The sequence below is a fragment of the Nicotiana tabacum genome, chromosome 10, assembly GCF_000715075.1.
Source record: "Nicotiana tabacum cultivar K326 chromosome 10, ASM71507v2, whole genome shotgun sequence".
Lineage (NCBI taxonomy): Eukaryota > Viridiplantae > Streptophyta > Magnoliopsida > Solanales > Solanaceae > Nicotiana > Nicotiana tabacum.
The window spans coordinates 101,951,118-101,971,135 of record NC_134089.1 but is presented as its reverse complement, the minus strand read 5'-3'; the positions used below and the strand labels follow the sequence as shown (position 1 = coordinate 101,971,135).

The window sequence follows — 20,018 nt, the reverse complement described above, 5'->3', positions numbered from 1 at the left end:
AAAGCTTTCTACTTTTGATGATGATTGACCCTTATAATCTTTTATCTTTGGTAATTGTCCTAATAGGACCAACTCACGGGAAACAGGTCCTTGAGGTTCAATCTTCCTACTTATGAGGTGACTTCACATGGCCATTTATTACAAGGATAAATTCTATAAGATCAAGTGCAGACAAAAATAAAGGTCATAGATGAACTACTTAAGCATGAATTTAATTAAAAAAAAGCTAATTGGAATGTGTTGAATTTCAATCATGCTCTCCGACAAATGCTAAACACTATAAGGGCATGATTACATGAATATAAGTTTATCTAATATCATTTTCAATTTACATAAGTCTGCATTGCTTAAGGTAAATTCAACATTCTAACTCTCAAATCAAACAAATGACTTTGTATGGCGAAGCTGGCTCATATAAGTTGCCAATCCTACATAACTGTACTGGTTTAAAAATGACCTTGGTTCTGAATTCTAAAATGTCACATTTATGACATTTGAAGACAATCCCTGCAAAGTGATGTCCCCTTCTTAAACCAAACTTCAAAAAATGGAACTTCCTAATTCGTGCTTTCACGAGAAAATCAAAATGAGTGAAAAGGGGAGGGCATCGATTATTGGAGTCAAAAACGAGCATGCTTCACGGCACTAAAAGTATCATATAAACCATTATGCATTAAATTACGGATAAAAAACGAATATTTCACCTTGAAGTTAAACAAGTAAAATCACATATGCCTCTAACTCTATACAGGGATTCATCAAATTTCTTTCCTAAAAGTATGCACTCAACCGATGGACAAATTAACACCAAGACATATGTTCTCAAACGCATTAGCAATCAACTATTTAGACCTCTCGCCGCCACTCATCTCTCCTAAGAAGATAACAATGGATGAAATGTTAGAAAAGCACTGCGGGGAGTTTGGGTGGTGGCAGCTGTGATACTTGGTGTATCTGTTTTACATCTTCGCTATGAAAATGTTCTAACCAGCCTGGCTTGGACGCTGGAGAGGATTCACAATATTATCATGATTTACGCGGATCGTGAACCAGTATGACGGTATTTGACTAGACATCGTTCTTTAGCAATGGAGAGTGTGTGACCTTGAGCCTGGCTCGTGGTAGTGGTTAGGAAGTTCTACAGTGTCAGAGCTCGGATTGATATGTGGACACAAGTTTAAGATTGGGCTTGTCCAATCGATATTTTTTGCTGGCTGCATGATCAGTATGCCTTTGTTTTCATTAAATATTTATGTGATTATAAATTAGTTATGTATACGGTCAAAATCGGACATATCCTAGAACGAGGCAGGTCAAGGTTCGATCCCATGTTATATCGGACCATGGTACAAAGTTAGATTGTCGAGCTCTAGGCCCAGAGACCGATCAAGATAGAGGTTGGCAAAGATTGAAACCAGGCAGGATAGAGGTCGAGCAAGATCGAGGGAAGTTTACCGAGCCAAAATATCCGTGATCGGGCGAGGATCACGGCGGAAATCTCTACATGTATCAAGAAGAGGCCGATTAATTAATTAATCATGGGATTTCTTACTGTATTTAGAATTGTATCAAAGGTAGGACTCCCCTACTATATAAAGGGGGTCTGATCATTTGTAAAGAGCATCATATTCACACTACACAAAGCAATATATTACCTTTCTCTTAAGCTTTCAATACTCTGTTGCTCTGTTCATACTTTCCAGTATAATATTTGTTTGGTTTGAGGGCGACCTAGCTCGAGGGCCAAAGCTATACGTTTATTTTGGTTTGCTTTTATTTCTATATGCAGTCAATTTCAATAACAATTTACATATTCTCTCAGTTTGTGCCAAGTAAAATCATGTATCATTAAAACCACGTATTAATTCAATTGTTATCCATTTTTAGGGTAAACAGTTTGGCATCCATCATGGGGCTAAGAATAATAGTGATTGTCTGGTACTAACTTTCGTAACACACACTATTTTATACTTGTTCTTGTGAGTATCTTTGATTCCAGGATCAGCATGTCAAACTCTCAAGCACCACACACATACACAGACAGTGGCCTCAGTGTCCATGGTGAGAATGACAACATAGCCTCCCCAGGGAATGAAGTACCACCAGTTGACTTCGATGGAGTCCCCGCCGCAGACCCAATCAACGTTAGTTCCCATATTGCCATTAATTCAAATTTGGCCGTCGATCCTAAAAATAATGTACGCAGAGACGTTCGATCAACCGGTCAGAACGCATAAGGCGATGAGGAAGGCGTGATCAGCCTTCCTCATTTTTTTTTCAAAATGTTGTAGGCTCAACAAGCTGCAATAGCACAACTCCAAAACCAGAACCATGCACCAAGCAAGATCGAACCCGAGCCATCATAGGAAGTTGTTCGTATGGCTGAATCGGCGTCAAAGATATCAAACAACGGTGAATCAGGGACCGATACCGCAATCATAAAAATTCTCAAGGAATTAACAAAACGAATTAAATCGGGGGAGAAGAAAATTGAAGCAAATGACAAAAAGGTGCAAACCTATAATTCCAAGGTTGATCAAATTCCTGGGGCACCACCAATTTTGAAGGGTTTGAAATTCAAAGAAGTTCGTGCAAAAACCTTTCCCTCGCGCGCGGCTCCAAAACCGATTCCCAAGAAGTTCCGCATGCCAGAAATTCCCAAGTATAATGGAGCGACCAACCCCACCGAGTATGTCACTTCTTATACATGTGCGATTAAGGGGAATAATCTGGAGGAAAATGAGATCGAGTTCGTATTATTGAAGAAATTCGGGGAGACCTTGTCGAAGGGAGTGATGATATGGTACCATAACATGCCACCCAACTCCATTGATTCTTTTGCTATGCCTGCAGATTCCTTCGTTAAAGCGCATGCCGGAGCTATAAAGGTCGAGACTAGGAAGTCAGACCTGTTCAAGGTGAGGCAGAAAGATAACGAGATGCTCAAGGACTTTGTGTATCGGTTTCAAATGGAGCATATGGATCTACCACCAGTCGCCAATGATTGGGCCGTTCAGGCCTTCACTCAAGGATTAAATGTACGAAGCTCTGTGGCTTCACAACAATTAAAACAGAACTTGATTGAATACCGAGTTGTTACCTGGGCCGATGTGTATAATCGGTACCAATAAAAGATTAGGGTCGAATACGATTAGCTAGGGACTCTTTCTGGGTCCGTTTATCCTATCAGGCCCGTTGACAGATTCAAAAGGGACATCGACTAAGAGCCACGCTCGAACAGGGATCGCTACCGGCAATACAATAGAGACCAGAGAGATAACGGACCTAGACGCAACCCTATTTAAGGTGAAAGGATAAATGATCGGGGTTAGAGTTCCGAGGGGCTCATGAGCAAGAATGGTTTCAATATGGATGTCGGGCCCAAAGAAGCACCGCGACTATCAAAGTATAACTTCAACGCTGATGCATTCGCCATCATATCAGCCATCGAACGTATCAAAGATACAAGTGGCCTCGACTTCTGTAGATCGATCAAGCCCAGAGAAATCCCAACCAAATGTGCAAGTATCATGGAACCCATGGCCATACAACAGAAGATTGCAGGCAGCTAAGGGAGAAAGTAGCTCGTTTGTTCAACGCAGGGCATCTTCGAGAATTTTTAAGCGATCGGGCCAAGAATCACTTAAAAAATAGAGATTCTAACAGAAAAAACAAGAAAGAAGAGCCACTACATATGATTCACATGATCGTTGGAGGGGTAGATATTCCTCAAGGACAAGTATTAAAACGCACCAAGGAGTCGATCACAAGGGAGAAGCGAACTCGGGATTATGTACCAGAAGGGACCTTACTTTCAATTATGAGGATGTAGAAGGGATCGTGAAACCCCATAACAACGCACTGGTAATATCAGTACATATGATTAAGACTCAAGTTAAATGTGTTTTAATTGATCCAGGTAGCTCGGCCAACATTATTTGATCGAGGGTCGTAGAACATCTCGGTCTACAGGATCAGGTTGTGCCCGCAGCCCGAGTGCTAAATGGCTCAACATGGCGTGTGAAACCACAAAAGGCAAAATAACTTTACCAGTGATCATGGTTGGGACCATTTAAAAGACAAAGTTCCATGTGATCGAGGGCGATATGAGGTACAATGCCCCGTTCGGGAGGCCATGGATCCACAACATGAGAGCGGTATCCTAAACCCTTCACCAGGTTCTAAAGTTCCCAATGGCAGAGGGAGTCAAAATAGTCTACAAAGAGCAACCCACCGTCAAGGAAATGTTTACTGTCAATGAAGTAATACCGATATCGGCACTCTCATCAATGAAGGGGTCAAATTCGAAGGGAAACAGAAAGTCAAATAGCAACAACAGACGCCGTCCTCGAACCTAATCAAAGAAGCAAAGGACTGACGAGGATGATGACTATGGGGTTCCTCGATCTTTCATAGTCCCCGATGATTCTGATGCCACTAAGTCAACGATCGAAGAGTTGGAAAAAATCATACTGGTCGAATACCATCCCGAACGAAAGGTATACCTGGGCACAGGGCTAGCTCCCGAGCTTAGGGGAAAACTTATTCAATTCCTTAAAACTAAGCCTAGACTCATCTCGATATGACAGGGATCCCATCGGAAATTACCACCCATAAACTAAGCCTAGACCCGAAGTTTCATCAGGTGAAACAAAAAAGAAAACCCCAATCTGAGGTCAAACACACTTTCATTAAAGATGAGGTAACCAAACTTCTCAAAATAGGGTCCTTCCGTGAAGTAAAATATCCTGAATGGTTAACAAACGTAGTAGTAGTCCCTAAGAAGGGGAACAAACTTAGGATGTGTCTAGGTTACAAAGACCTAAATAAAGCATGCCCCAAGGATTCTTTTCCTTTGCCTAATATTGATCGCATGATCGATGCCACGAACGGCTACGAGATCCTTAGTTTTCTCGATGCCTATTCCGGGTACAACCAAATACAGATGAACCTGGAAGACCAGGAAAAGACCTCATTCATCACTAAGTATGGGACCTACTATTATAATGTAATGTCGTTCAGATTAAAAATGCTTGTGCAACTTATCATAGCCTAGTAAAAAATGTCCGAAGAACAAATAGGGAAATCTATGGAAGTTTATATTGATGACATGCTAGGTAAGCCCCTGCGAGCAGAGGACCATTTGAAGAATTTGCAAAAACTCTCGGTATACAATAAAACATGAAACTCAACCCAGAAAAGTGTACATTTGGGGTCGGCTCTAGAAAATTTTCGGCTTCATAGTATCTAATCGAAGAATCAAAATCAACCCAACAAAATGAAATCTATTGAATACATCACGGTAGTAGACAACATAAAGGCCGTAAAGAGGTTAACGGGGCACATAGCCGCTCTAGGGCGATTCATATCGAGGTCTTTCGATAAGAACCATCGATTCTTTTCATTGCTAAAGAAAAATAATAACTTCACATGGACCACGGAATGCCAAAAGCCTTGGAGGAGCTTAAACGATACTTATCGAGCATGCTGTTGCTTCACACACCGAGGGCAGATGAATAACTTTACTTGTATTTGGCAATATCGGAGATAGAGATAAGTGGAGTCCTGGTCTGAGAAGAACAAGGTACACAATTCCCTATCTATTATGTTAGTCGGACCTTAGGAGAGGCTGAAACTAGATATCTCCATCTAGAAAGATTAGCGCTCGCTTTGATAAACGCCTCTAGGAAGCTAAAACCATACTTTCAATGTCATCCCATATGTGTTGTAATGACTTATTCTCTTCGAAATATTTTGCATAAGCCCGAACTTTCAGGACGATTGGCCAAATGGGCTGTAGAAATCAACATGTATGATATTGAGTATCGACCCCAAACAACCATTAAGTCTTAGATCTTGGCAGAATTTGTGGCTGATTTCACACCTGCCTTAGTACCCGTGGTCGAAAAAGAACTATTGGGTACATCCTCGGAAATCTGAACCCTCTTTATGGATGGTGCTTCGAACGTAAAAGGGTCCGGACTCGGCATCATGTCAAAACAACACACAAGTAACGTGATTAGACAATCTATTAGGACTGCAAAATTAACTAACAACGAGGCCAAATATAAGGCCATGATTGTAGGTCTCGAACTAGCCAAGGCTTGGGAGTGGAGGTAATCAAAGACAAATGTGACTTCCTGCTCATTGTAAATCAAGTTAATGGAACCTTTGAAGTCCGAGAAGAATGAATGCAAAGATACCTGGACAAGCTATAAGTAACTCTACACCGATTCAAGGAATGGACTTTGCAACATGTGCCTCGAGATCAGAACATCGAAGCTGATGCCCCAGCAAACCTAGGTCCATCGGTCAAAAACAACAAACTCAATTCGGGGCCTGTCGTGCAACTCATGAGGTCAGTGGTCGAGGAAGGCCACGACGAGGTAAACTCCATAAGTTTGACCTAGGATGGGAGAAACAAATACATAGAATATTTGAAGAACGGAAAGCTTCCCTCGGACTCAAAAGAATCGAGGGCCTGCGCACAAAGGCATCATAATTCACCTTGTCCGAAGATGGGACTTTGTTCAGAAGGATGTTTGATGGTCCGTTAGCAATATGTTTGGGACCGGGAGATACCGAATATGTTCTAAGGGAAGTCCACGAGGGCACTTGCGGAAATCATTCTGGTGATGAATCATTTGTCCACAAAGTAATCAGAGCCGGATACTACTGGGTCGACATGGAGAAAGATGCGAAAGAGTTTGTTTGAAAATGTGACAACTGCCAAAGACATGCACCGATGATTGATCAACCTAGGGAGTTACTCTATTCGGTCTTGTCCCCATGGCCGTTCATGAAGTGGGGAATGGACATCGTTGGCCCTCTTCTGTGTGCCCCAGGTAAAGCTCAATTTATTTTATTTATGACTGATTATTTCTCTAAGTGGGTTGAAGCACATGTTTTCGATAAAGTCAGGGAGAAGGAAGTCATCGGCTTCATTTGGGATCACATCATATGTCGATTCCGGATGCCTTTCGAAATTGTATGTGTTAATGGAAAGCAGTTCATCGGCAGCAAGGTGACTAAATTTCTCGAGGATCACAAGATAAAAAGAATCCTATCATCACCTTATCATCCCAACAAAAATGGACAGGCCGAATCACCCAACAAAACCATCATCCAGAACCTTAAGAAGAGGTTAACTGACGCAAAAGGGAAGTGGAAGGAAATTCTACTCTAGGTTCTTTGGGCATACCGTACAATATCGAAGTTTAGTACCAGTGCTACCCCATTTTCATTAGTTTATGGTGTCGAAGCTCTAAAATCGGTCGAGGTCGGAGAACCAAGCATCAGGTTTCGATATGCGACAGAAGAGTCAAATAACAAGACTATGAATACAAGCCTAGAATTATTAGATGAAAGATGTGAATCCGCCATCGTCCGATTGGCCTCCCAAAAACAACGGATCGAGAGATACTATAATCAAAGAGCCAATCATTGATATTTCAGCATTCGGGACTTGGTACTAAGGAAAGTCACCCTAAATACTCGAAATCCGAACGAAGGTAAATTGGGCCCAAACTGGGAAGGACCATACCAGATTCTTGAAGTCACCAGAAAGGGATCTTACAAGCGCGGAATGATGAATGGGGAAAAACTACCGAGCAATTGGAATGTATCTCACCTAAGATGATATTACTGCTAAGGTACGACCCTTTTCTATTTTCCTTTTTGTTTTAAACTAACACTTGCAGGTGGTCAACAAGAGACATCGGTAGATTTATCATCATGAAGTCTTTAGTTCTGAAAGAACGTGTTGCAATCTTTTTTCCTTAGACTGGTTTTGTCCCAAATGGGTTTTCCAGTAGGGTTTTTAATGAGGCAATAATAGATCGTGCTAACTTAGAATTAGAGGTTGATTACGAATCGGTATCCAAACTGTGTTTACAGTATACGAGATTTCTTTACAATCAACCTCGAATACTAGGGGGATGGGGGTTACCCTCAGATATCAAATTGTTCTAGCAAAGAAATTATTTCGAAATAGAAGGGTCTCGATAGGTTGGATTTATTGTAAAGGCCAAATGGTCAAAACGAACCGTGCCCATTTAGACTGCTCGTGCTCTGACATAAAACATGTACGCATGTATGACTATTTTTGACAAGAATAAATAGAAGTACTTTCCTTGTAATTATCTTATGTCTTGGAAAAATTTCCACTTTACAATCCGGTACTTTCAATCTTTTAAGAAAATAGGCTCAGGTGCTGATTATAATCAAAATTCGGACGGTCACTCTCTTACTCGGGGACTGTCATTCAAAAATCAACTTCGAAATAGATCGAGCTATCAAAATATCGTCGATATAAGACCTATCAGGCAACCCCCGAATTTTAAAGGCCACGACCATACCCACTTGGGGACTATTAAATTAAGCAATCTCACTGGGCTACACCCGAGCTAAAAGGCTATGGCCAGTTTAACACGGTTTGGCGATGTCTAAAATCCGTAACAAAAATAGGCCTTTAAAAAAGAAAAAATTCTTTCACAACCGGTTCTAAAGGCTACCCTCGGCAAAATCGCAAACTTAAGATATTTTCGGGAGAAAATTTTGGTAAATTCAAACCCGGATAACGCCTTAACCCAGAAAGGCAATAAAGGTAGGGTTTTGTTCGAACCCTCAAACACAACCTTATTATTTCATGCTCAGGCATTCCAACCTTTGCAAATATGAATGATAAAGCAAAGGAAAAAATTTTGAGACCTGAAAAGGATAGAAAGCCTTATATATATACATAAAAGATCTTTTTACAAAGGCCAAATCGGCCAAACACAAAAGTTACAACAACTAAAATGTCCTTGAAAAAGATACAAAAGAAAGCAAAAATACAAAGGCCTAATGGCTACTTTAAATCGAGTTCGAGAAAATCCTTACTCAGGGACTATCTATGAAGCCCGATCAAATTGATTCAAAATCGAATTATTACCCCAAATCTAAGATACGTGTTAAGCCTAAGGGCTACCTTAATTCAAGTTTGAACATTCGCTCAGGGATTGTCGCGCCACTTTTTCTCGCGAAATTGGGTTTTCAACACTTGAAAACTCTTTTAATCACTGTGCAAAAAGACAGAGTGGCCACCTAACGAGTTTGAGGTGCGTTAGGGCACCTATTTTGCAGATAACTCTATTTGACTAGTTTGTATTACCAAAGATTGGGTAAGGGCTCAAAATTACCTTGAAGAGAAGGTATTAGACACTCTTTGAGGTCCACAACTGTGGGTCCTGACCGGACTCAATTATATGAATTACTCTATGTAATCAAAGCTAAGAAAACAAGGGATTTGGGAAGTTTATTATTAAATACAAGTAATTGATTTAAACACAAGATGGGGGGTCGAAGTTTATTATTAAATACAAGTAATTGATTTAAACACAAGATGGGGGGTCCTAAAAATTTTAGCCTAAATGATCACCCCGTGCAATATAAATAATACTTTGTAACTCCCTCAAAATAGGGTTTTACTCATATTATTCAGCGGGAAAAGACTATCATCTCCTGCTACCCCATTATTATCTTTAAGTTGTTAACTAAAGCGCACTAGTTGGTTCTAAACTGCACCCTATGTGTGCGCTACTTGTCTCATGCCTATGGTCCAGGAGGCTTTGGACCTCTATTTAGGTAGTTCTAGACTTCAACTTAGGCTGCTCAAATGATAAAACTAATCGACAGGCAAAACAAGTTGGACTTCATATAAAAGCAATTAAGGGCTCAAGTTAACCTCCACACTTTGACAACGAATGCACGCAAACACATTGAGCATTTGACAGTTGCAGATTTTAACAAGTTAAGGTTGCAGAACCCTATAGGCAGGATCTCTATGTGATTTTGGATTTTTAATAAGTAGGCAGTTTCGTGTGCAAAGTCCTTACCTTTAACACGATTTCCAAAAAAGCCTATATAGTTGCCTATTAATTACAAGCATAAGAGATTAAAACCTATAGGCATGATGTCTAGGTGATTCATGTAGTAACTAATAATGGTGATCACAGAAGTATGTTTAGAATTACATAGTCGAGTCCTATAGATATGGTTCCTAATAGTGATAATTAGCAAAGTGTTGAAAACTCTTTAAAGAAACGAGCATGGCAATAATTAAGACTAATTTTAGACCCTATAAATAGGATTTCTATTATCATAGTTAAAATTGATTTCAAATCCTATAGGCATGATTTCTATTCAGATCCTATAGGCATGATATCTAAATCATAAATTAGGTAGTGTGCATGTTAACATAATCCTATACGCACATTGAGGTATTAACCATTCAATATCCTATAGGCATGATTTCTAACAGGTGAAAGCATAAGACATTTGAACCAAATTAAGAACCTATAAGCAAGAACCTATAAGCAGAATTTCTAACACATAATAACTAAACATGTTTGAGCATAATGACACATTTTTTAGAAAAATAAAATACCTATAGGCGGGATTTCTACCCATTTCAATGCAAATGTAAGATAAAATCCCTTCCCCAATTTTACTAATACCCCAGAATGTTATTACAAGAATTATTATAGACCCAGAATGAATAAAGTAAATTACAGAAAAAATAACTATAGGGAGCCTATAGCAGGCCCAAAGATACACCTTGGCCAAGCCAGGCCTTCATTCCCATATTTCACAATAGCCCAGAAATTACATCTTCATGGACATAAGGCAGCTAGGAATTAAGTGATTCACCCTGTAGGTATAAAACAGAGCTGAGCATGGAGAACCAAGGCCCTAGTATGTCAGAGTTCCCAAAGGCTTCAAGAACCTAGGGCAGTGCTCACACTAGGGAGATTAACAGGAGAGATTCAGAGAATAACTAGGGACCAAGTCCTAGTGTTTCAGAGTTCACAAGGGTCTCAAATGAACCCTGAGAAGTGCTCACACTAGGGAGGTCAAAGGACAGAATCTAAGTAGCCTTCGCTTCCAGCTGGCTAAGAAGGAGAACTCAAAGAGACCAGACAGTAAAAGAATAGAATGAGGTTAAGGAACACCACTGAAGGACAAAACCAAATTGATCACACAAAAGTAGATAATAGACATGCTTGGATTTAACACAAATTTAACCAAGTTTCAGAAAATGAGTTCAATTACAAGCTCATAGTAGGAAGAAAAAGAAAGTTCAAATTATGTTAACTGCAGAAGGCTAGAGTCACAAGAAAGGATCATATCAATTAGTAACAGGACCTAACATGTTGAGAACTACTTAGGGCAATTACTGGGAAGTCAAAACAGGAACAAAACAGGTTACATCACAGCAAATTCAGAAACAGACTTGTTACATACTTAAAGAATACATTCATACTTAGTCAACTAATCTAAAAAGGGGATATGAGCGCATGTTCAAATAAAATGGCTAACAACAAACTTAAACTTTCAAGAGATGGCTATCAGTAACACATTTGCTTGGCAGGATCCAAGGGAATTAGCCAACTCCAAGCAGGTCTAAACATGTCTTAAATTATAAATGTAATGACATTTAGATTAGCAAAGTCAGGAATTGAAGTAAGACAGTTAGAACAGCCCATAAACATATCGAGCAACAATCTTCAGAAGTGAAAACATATGCTATTGTTAGGCAAGTGTAAATGAAATGGCGAAGGTTTTGTAACTCACTAGTTAAATGAAACAAGAAAGAAAGGAAGCCCATAGTGTTATGAATATCACCAAAGGAACAAGAACTCAAAATTTCTAGCATTGGCTTTCAGTCGGCCAGGAACTAAAGTGCAGAACAAGATTATTAAAGAGCAAAGAGCACACAACTTTTGTTTTTGTAGTTCTTAATGATTCCGAAGCTATTTCAAAGGGGAATAGGGAGGGGTTTATACAGTGCAGTCGAACACAAAAACATGAAAAATCATCAGTCAAGTACTAGGAAGGAAAGCACTCAAAATCAATAAAGAAAGGGAGAAAATTTCAAAACCCTAATTTTAGGTAAAGTACACAAATCGACAGGCAATAAGGTAAAAGATCACATCCTGCATAGAATAAAATGAACATAGACAGGAATACTATTTACAATCAAAGAATCGAACCAGATTTGGTTTGATTTAAAGGAATCTGAAACCCTAATTTTAAGGTAAGTAAAAAATCAGCAGAGGAGAACGAGTTTACACATAATAGGATGCATATAGATGAGATAACATTTAAAATCACATAATCGAACCATATTTAGTTAGATATAAAAGATATCTAAAACCCTAATCTTTAGGGTAAGTAAGAATCACAAAGATATACAGAGATTCATACCATAAAAGAACAAGAACGAACATAGATGGAAAAGGAACTGAACTAGTTTTTGGTTCGAAGTTGAAGAGATCCATTTTCCATGTTTAGGCAAGCAACTAGGTAACATCAAAAACGAGTAACCATTAGTGAGAGGAGATTAATAAGGTAAGTGAATCAATGATTGATTCCATTTTTGAGTCAGAATCGGAGAGGATTAGAGGTTACGACGCTAGGGTTTGCAGAGACGAAGAGAGCGCTTGAGAGAGTTTAAGAGCGGCGGATCGTAGAGAATGGTTTAGGGTTAAGGGGGGTTTGGGTATAATTAAAAGGGTTAGGTTGATTGTGGGTCGTTGATCTCCGAGATCAACGGCTATGATTTTAAAGAGGGGCTGGGGCGGGTTAACTAAATGGGTTACCGGTTAGGTTAATGGGTTAGAGGTCATTTGGTTTGGGCTGGAGTATTGAGCTTGTGTATTGGGTAGTTTAGGTCCAAGAATAGGTTTAGAATTAGGCTAGTTTTTAAATACTCAATATTTAGCAAGAAATAATTTATAAAATAATTAATAAATAGAAAAAATAGTTGTTATGCACTAAAATGAGTAAAAATAATAACTTAACATTATAAAACTATAAAAAGATATTTTTTGCATAAATATCGTAATTTTACATGAATATGGGCTATTATTGCAAAAGTGTGCAATTAGCCTAAAAATGCAAATGTAATTGTAAAAAATGCAGTAAATTATTTTAAGACATACATATTAGTATAAAATGATGAGTTTGGATGATTAAATCACCCTAAAATAATTTGAAGGATAATTATTGGATATTTATATATAATAAAAATGCAGGAATAAATTGGTTTAAAGCCTTTAAAAATTATGAAAAATATTTGTATGCTTATAAATCAAATGATGATGCATATGCACTATTTTGAAGTATATGTATATATGTTTAATATATGAGGGAAAAATTAGGTATCAACAGGGATTACCGATCAGAAACGGTCGAGGGCAGTACTCACTATCGCTCTTTACCATCTAAACCTTAGACTTTTGAAGATAACATCATAATTTTATGACAATATCAAATTTTATGCTAAGGCGTTCTGACCTTTGTATAAATCAAAAAAAGGACAACAGACTCAGAAGAAATGGAAGCGAAAAAGTTTTATATATTCATCAAAAATATTTTACAAGGGCAACACGACTCGATGGAAATTCGTTACAAAGGCCGAAGCGGTCTCAACAGAAATTCAAAAATTATTTAAAAGCCTAAGTGTCCTGGTCGCCTCCAGGAGAGACATCTCTGCCCTCGGGGTCTTCTCCGCTATCGGATTCACTCAAGCTTTCAGAGTCATCATCATCATCGGGGTAAGCTAATTCCCTAGCTTCAACTTCGATCTCCTTAGCGTTCTCGATCTCGGTTGTGAGGTTAAATCCCCAAACATGAATTTTCTCAAGGGTCTCCCTTTGAGATTGTGACGACCCGGCCGATCGTTTTAAGAATTTACGCTCCAATCCCCTATTAATTGCTTTCCCCATATTTGTTTTCACTATTGTGAGTTGTCGGGAGGAATTATTTGGAGTTTTGGGACACTTAGTACCTGAATGAGAGCTTAAGTTTTGAAAATTTGATCATAGTCAGAATAGTATGAAGACGACCTCTGAATGGAATTCTGATGGTTCCGTTAGCTCCGTTGGGTGATTTCGGGTTTAGGAACGTGTTCGGATTTTGTTTTAGAGGTTCGTAGCTAATTTAGGCTTGAAATGCCGAAAGTTGAATTTTTGAAGTTTCCGGTTCAATAGTGAGATTTTGATCCGAGGGTCGGAATGGAATTCCGAAAGTCGGAGTAGCTCCATAGTCTTGAATATGACGTGTGTGCAAAATTTCAGGTCATTCGGACGAGGTTTGATAGACTTTTTGATCAAAAGCGTATTTTGAGAGTTTTTGAAGTTCTTATGCTTGAATTCGATGCTAAATTGGTATTTTGATGTTGTTTTTAGCGTTCCAAAGGTTGGAACAAGTTTGAATAATGTTATGGGAGACGTTGGTAGATTTGGTTGAGGTCCCGGGGGCCTCGGGTGTATTTCAGATGCTCAAACGGGCACTTTTGGTCTTTGGGAGATTGCTGGTTTTCTGGTATTTTAGCAGCAGTGATTTGTTCATTGCGATCGCGTGAGTCCATCCTCGATCGCGTAGAGTAACTCGAGGGTAGGCGATTTTTGTGAATCGAGATCACGAAGGAAGGATTGTGATCGCATAGGGTGAGCAGTATTGGTCATTACGTTCGCATAGAGACCTTTGTGTTCGCATAGAAGGACTTGAAGTGGCGGTGGGGTGATGGAATTGCTCTATGCGATCACATAGAGCTGGTCGCAATCGCATTGTTTTGAAGAAGTTGTCTTATACGATCGCATAGGTATTTCTGCGATCGCATAGGGTTAAATCAGGGTAGTATTTAAATAGCCTATCCGCGACCCTTCTTCATTTTTCCACCATTTTTGAACGGGATTGAAGCTTTTGAGGGAGATTTTTGAGGAAACTAAAGGGGAATCACTTGAAGGTAACATTTTTGACTTCATAACTCATTTATATGTGATTAAAGGTCTAATTAGTGGTGAAAATTAGGAAAAATCAGTGCAAAATGGGTAATTAGGGCTTGAGATTTAGAGACTTTAAAATGGATAGTTGACGGTCAATTGAACTCCGATTTTAGTGTTCTTGATATATATAGACTCGCGAGAGTATGAGGATTCTGAAAATGTAAATTTTACCCGATTTCGAGGCGTGGGCCCAAGGAGCATTTTGGTCATTTTACCTAATTTCGTGTTTAACTTAGAATTTAATTGTAGAATCAGTTACTTGAAGTGTTATTTACATTATGCATTGAATATATTTGGACCATTTGGAGTCGAGTACTCATGGCAAAAGTGTGGTTTCGGGTTGATTTTGAGCTGGTTCGAGGTAAGTGGCTTGCCTAACCTTGTGTGAGGGACATCCTCCTTAGGATTGGTATTGTGATAGTTGAAATGCCTTGTACATGAAGTGACGAGTGTGTACTTGTGCTAATTGTTGAAAATCATGTTTTACTAAAGTAGCTTTAATTGTGTTTTTCCTTTCCTGCCTACATTACTTGAAATTTAAGCCTGTTGTTAGCTTAGAGAAGCATGTTTAATTAACTTAACTGCTTTATTTACTTAAACTTCCTTAATTGTATTATGTGAAGCATGCTAGGTTAGAATTACCTATTTTACCTTGGTATGAATTTGACTTTAATTGAGTATTCTTTGTGTTATTGCTGTGTACTCTACTTTGGGACTACGAGACGGCATCCTGAGAGATCCCCTGTACGTATTTGATTTGAACTAAAGTGCGGGATACCGAGAGATCCCCAGCATGTATATTGAGGATACCAAGATATCCTCGAGATACCAAGAGATCCCTAGCATATATTGAGGATACCAAAAGATACTCCGGATGCCAAGAGATCCCTAGCATACATTGAGGATACCGAGAGATCCTCGGGATACCAAGAAATCCCTGACATATATTGAGGGTACTAAGAGATCCTCGGGATACTGAGAGATCCCCGGTTATTATCTTGTGAAGAGTGGTATTCCTTGTGATTGTTTTGCCTCTATTTCAGTTGTTGTTATCCTTCTTATCCTGTATTTAATTCTTATTATTATCTTTCAACTGTACCGCTTTATCATATGTTTTCATACCTTATATTTTATTTAATTCAGTAGGGCCCTGACCTTCCTCGTCACTACCCGACCGAGGTTAGGCTTGGCACTTACTGAGTACCGTTGTGGTGTAATCATGCCCTTTCTGTACATGTTTTTCATGTCTAGATCCAGGTACCTCCACTCAAACTTATCACGCTTGAGATGAGGCGCTTGTAGAGACTCCGAGGTATATCTACCGCTTCCGTAGATCGAAGAGTCCCTTTCTACTCTCCCTTTTAAGTATTAGCCCTTCTGTATTTTCTTTCCTTTGTTAGATATTCTGGAGTTAGATACTTGTAGACATTCATAGGCGTGTGATCATGAGATTCCGAGTTTTGGGAAATGTATTTAGTTTTCGAGAGTTGATATTCTGTATACCAAGCGGCATTTTTAAACACTCTTTTATTTCACTAGGTGCCGTCACGATGGTTCACGGAGGGCGAACCAGGGTTGTGTCAGAGATTGACATTTGGCATGTTCGGTGACCCTCTCTGCTCGAACCTGAGAGGCCTTGGCAACCTCCTTTACTCGAATCTGAGTGGCTTCGGCATCGTCTTGGTAAATAGCCACCATTGCATCAGTATCAGCCTTGGCTACCTTAATTTTTGATTTGGCCGTTTCAAGCTCTCCAACCAGGTTCTCCCGAGCAGAAATTGTTGAACCCAATTGGGACTGAAGCTCATCGATTTTCTTGGTCCGCACCGAGATTTCCTCTTTCATACCTTGGAGCTGGTTTTCAGCCGAGGCCAGTTGGGCTGGAGCAGTCTCCTTTTCTAAGGCCAGGCAATCCATTTTCTTCTTCCATCCTTCAGCGTCAATTTTTAAATAACGGGCCAAATAACGGAAAGCCAAAATATCCGTGATCGAGAGAGGATCACGGCGGAAATCTCTACATGTATCAAGAAGAGGCCGATTAATTAGCTAATCATGGGATTTCTTACTGTATTTAGAATTGTATCAAAGGTAGGACTCCACTACTATGTAAAGGGGGTTTGATCATTTGTAAAAGGCATCATATTCACGCTACACAAAGCAATATACTACCTTTCTCTTAAGCTTTCAATACTCTGCTGCTCTATCATACTTTCCAGTAGAATATTTGTTTGGTTCGAGGGCGACCTAGCTCGAGGGCCAAAGCTATACGTTTATTTTTGGTTTACTTTTATTTCTATTTACATTCAATTTCAATATCAATTTACATATTTTCTTAGTTTGTGCCAAGTAAAATCACGTGTCCTTAAAACCACGTATAAATTCAATTGTTATCAGTTTCTAGGGTTAACAATTTCATTAAGCTTAAAACAAGAATCTTAAAGTTTATTGTTGCTTCTAAATACATAAATGTGATATTTCTTTTGGGACATGCTAAAAAAGCAAAAGAATTTTAATTATCTAGTTGAGTAAATTAAATTCGGCGTTTATACCTTTCCAAGTTGAAACTATACGGGAAAAACAAGTACACTATAGTAGCATCCATGTAAGGTACAGTAGATATCCCTAATTTTGATACAATCCCAACTTTGAGGTGTTGAGAAAATATGGAACGCTTTTAAATATGGTTAGTATTTGGACATCTCTCAGACTCCAAATTAGGAAGGAAAGGCTCCCTCGCGAGCGTTTGCATTTTGAACGCTATCTTTGGTTGTTTAACAGCTTTTTCTTCGGACTATTGGACCTATGCCTTATTCCGCCTTCTCTCCGGTTTCAGCACAGGTGGCACTGGCCTTTGTGCTTTCGTTCTTGCTACTGAACCCGTTGTCCTGGCCAGTCCTGGCCTGGCGTAGCAGCAATGCCCACATTCTATTTTTTCTCTAGTGGATCTGATATTGCTTATTTCTTCCAACTGTGGTGCTCTCTTTACATTGCTTCTTCAGTATCATCTGTTCTGCTCGTTGTTCTCGTACTTCCTTTCCTCCGCGAGGCACCTCGTTGGTGCCTTGTTAGAGATAAAGTAGATGAAGCCATGAAGTTCATGCACGAAATCGCCATATCAAATGGTAAACACCTTCCTGATGGCATTCTTCTTGCACTCGACAGTGAAGTGAATGACGACAAAGCTCCTACTTCTCAATCCGAATGACTATTGCTAGAACCCGATACCAAATAAGCGTTAAACGGATCCCTATTAGATGTACTAAGGTTTCCTGTCACGCAGATTGGGTTCATCTTAGTTGTGGCTATTAACTTCTTTTGTTCCGTTGTCTATTATGTGATAAGTTTGAATGCTGTCAATCTCGGAACCAATCTTTACGCTAACGTTGCACTAAACGCCACGGGTGAAATTCCTGCCTATTTGTTAACCGCAATAATATTGGACAGGCAGCTTGGTCGAAAGCCGTTAGCCGTAGGGACAATGTGGCTCAGTGGAATTTTCTGTCTTGCTGGAAGCTTGATGAAAGGTTACGGAGCGTGAAAAACTGTTCGCATAGTGTGTGGAATTCTTGGGATATTTGCAATGGCTGGGACTTTCAATTTGCTGTTTGTGTATTCCGTGCAACTCAAGCGGCTCATATGGATGCAATTTTAGCACCAATTATGGTGGATTTAGGGGGAGGCATACCATTTGCTGTGTTTGGGACATGTGGAATTGCTGGAGGGTTGCGGGTAATATACCTGCCAGAGACATTAAACAGGCCACTTTATGACACAATGGATGGACTGCAAGAAGCCGAAGCAAACTACTGTATAGTTGCTTGAAATTAGTTGGTCTTAATTACCAAACCGTCTTATTTTTTTCCTCCAGTACTAACTTTATAGTTAGAGTTCAATGTTGGTCTTAAAAGAGAAAATTGGTATTATGTTTGTTTTGCTTTGTTTTGTTTTCATAGGCAAGTGTGACGACCTGGCCGGTCGTCTTAAGAATTAATGCCCCGATCCCCTATTAACTGTTGTCCCCGTATTTATTTCTACTATTTTGATTTACCGGGATGTTCAGTTTTGAGTTTCGGAAAGTTTTGGAACACTTAGTCCCTAAATGAGAGCTTAAGTTTGGGAAATTTAACCGTAATCAGAACAGTGTGAAGACGGCCTCGGAATAGAATTCCGAGAGTTCTGTTAGCTCCTTTGGGTGATTTCGGAATTTGGAGCGTGATCGGATTGTGTTTTGGAGGTCCATAGCTAATTTAGGCTTGAAATGCCGAAATTCGAATTTTTGAAGTTTCCGGTTCGATAGTGAGACTTTGATCAAAGGGTCGGAATAAAATTCCGAAAGTTGGAGTAACTCCGTAGTGTTGAATATGACGTGTGTGCAAAATTTCAGGTCATTCGGACAAGGTTTGATAGACTTTTTGATCGAAAGCGTAATTTGTGAGTTTTGAAGTTCTTAGGCTTGAATCTGATATTAAATTGGTGTTTTGATGCCGTTTTGAGCGTTCCGAAGGTTGGAACAAGTTTGAATGATGTTTTAGGACTGGTTTGCATGTTTGGTTGAGGTCCCGGGGGGCTTAGGTGAGTTTCGGGTGCTTGATGGAAGTTGAATTTGGACTTAGGGAGATTTTTGCATTGCTGAACCTGTCATAACCACACCTGCGTGTGTAGGACCGCAGGTGCGGCACCGCAGAAGCGGCTATTGGACCGCAGAAGCTGAAATTTGGTCCAGCTCCAGGAGCCGCAGGTGCGAGAAGGGTAACGCACCTGCGAGACCACATGTGCGGAAGGTCTGTCGCAGAAGCGGAAAATGGATTTAAGTAAAATGTCACAGATGCGACCATGTCCTCATAAAAGCGGGACCTTAGATGCGGTCCCAGAGCTGCAGAAGCAGATTAGCTGGGCAGAAACATATAAATTCTTGTCTTCGCGAATTTGAGCTATTTTCACCTTTTTTCAAACGGGAAGAAGCCTTGGGGAGCATTTTCAAGAGAGATTTTCGGAGAAATTCACTAGGGTAAGGTCTTTGGTCCCTAAACTCGTTATTGGGGTAATTTTTATTATTATAAACATGAAAATTTAAGAAAACTCAATGTTAATTTGGGGGTTAGTGCTTTACTAAATTGAGACCTTTGAGTGACGATTTGAGGGACCATTTGAGGTCCGATTTTTGTACTTTTGGTATAACTGAACTCG

General features: G+C 39.6%; 1 pseudogene; it reads left to right on the top strand.

The window, feature by feature from the left end:
• The first annotated feature begins 888 nt into the window (after window positions 1-888).
• On the top strand, window positions 889-18,653 carry LOC107809117 (organic cation/carnitine transporter 4-like; annotated as a pseudogene).
• The last annotated feature ends 1,365 nt before the right edge of the window (window positions 18,654-20,018 follow it).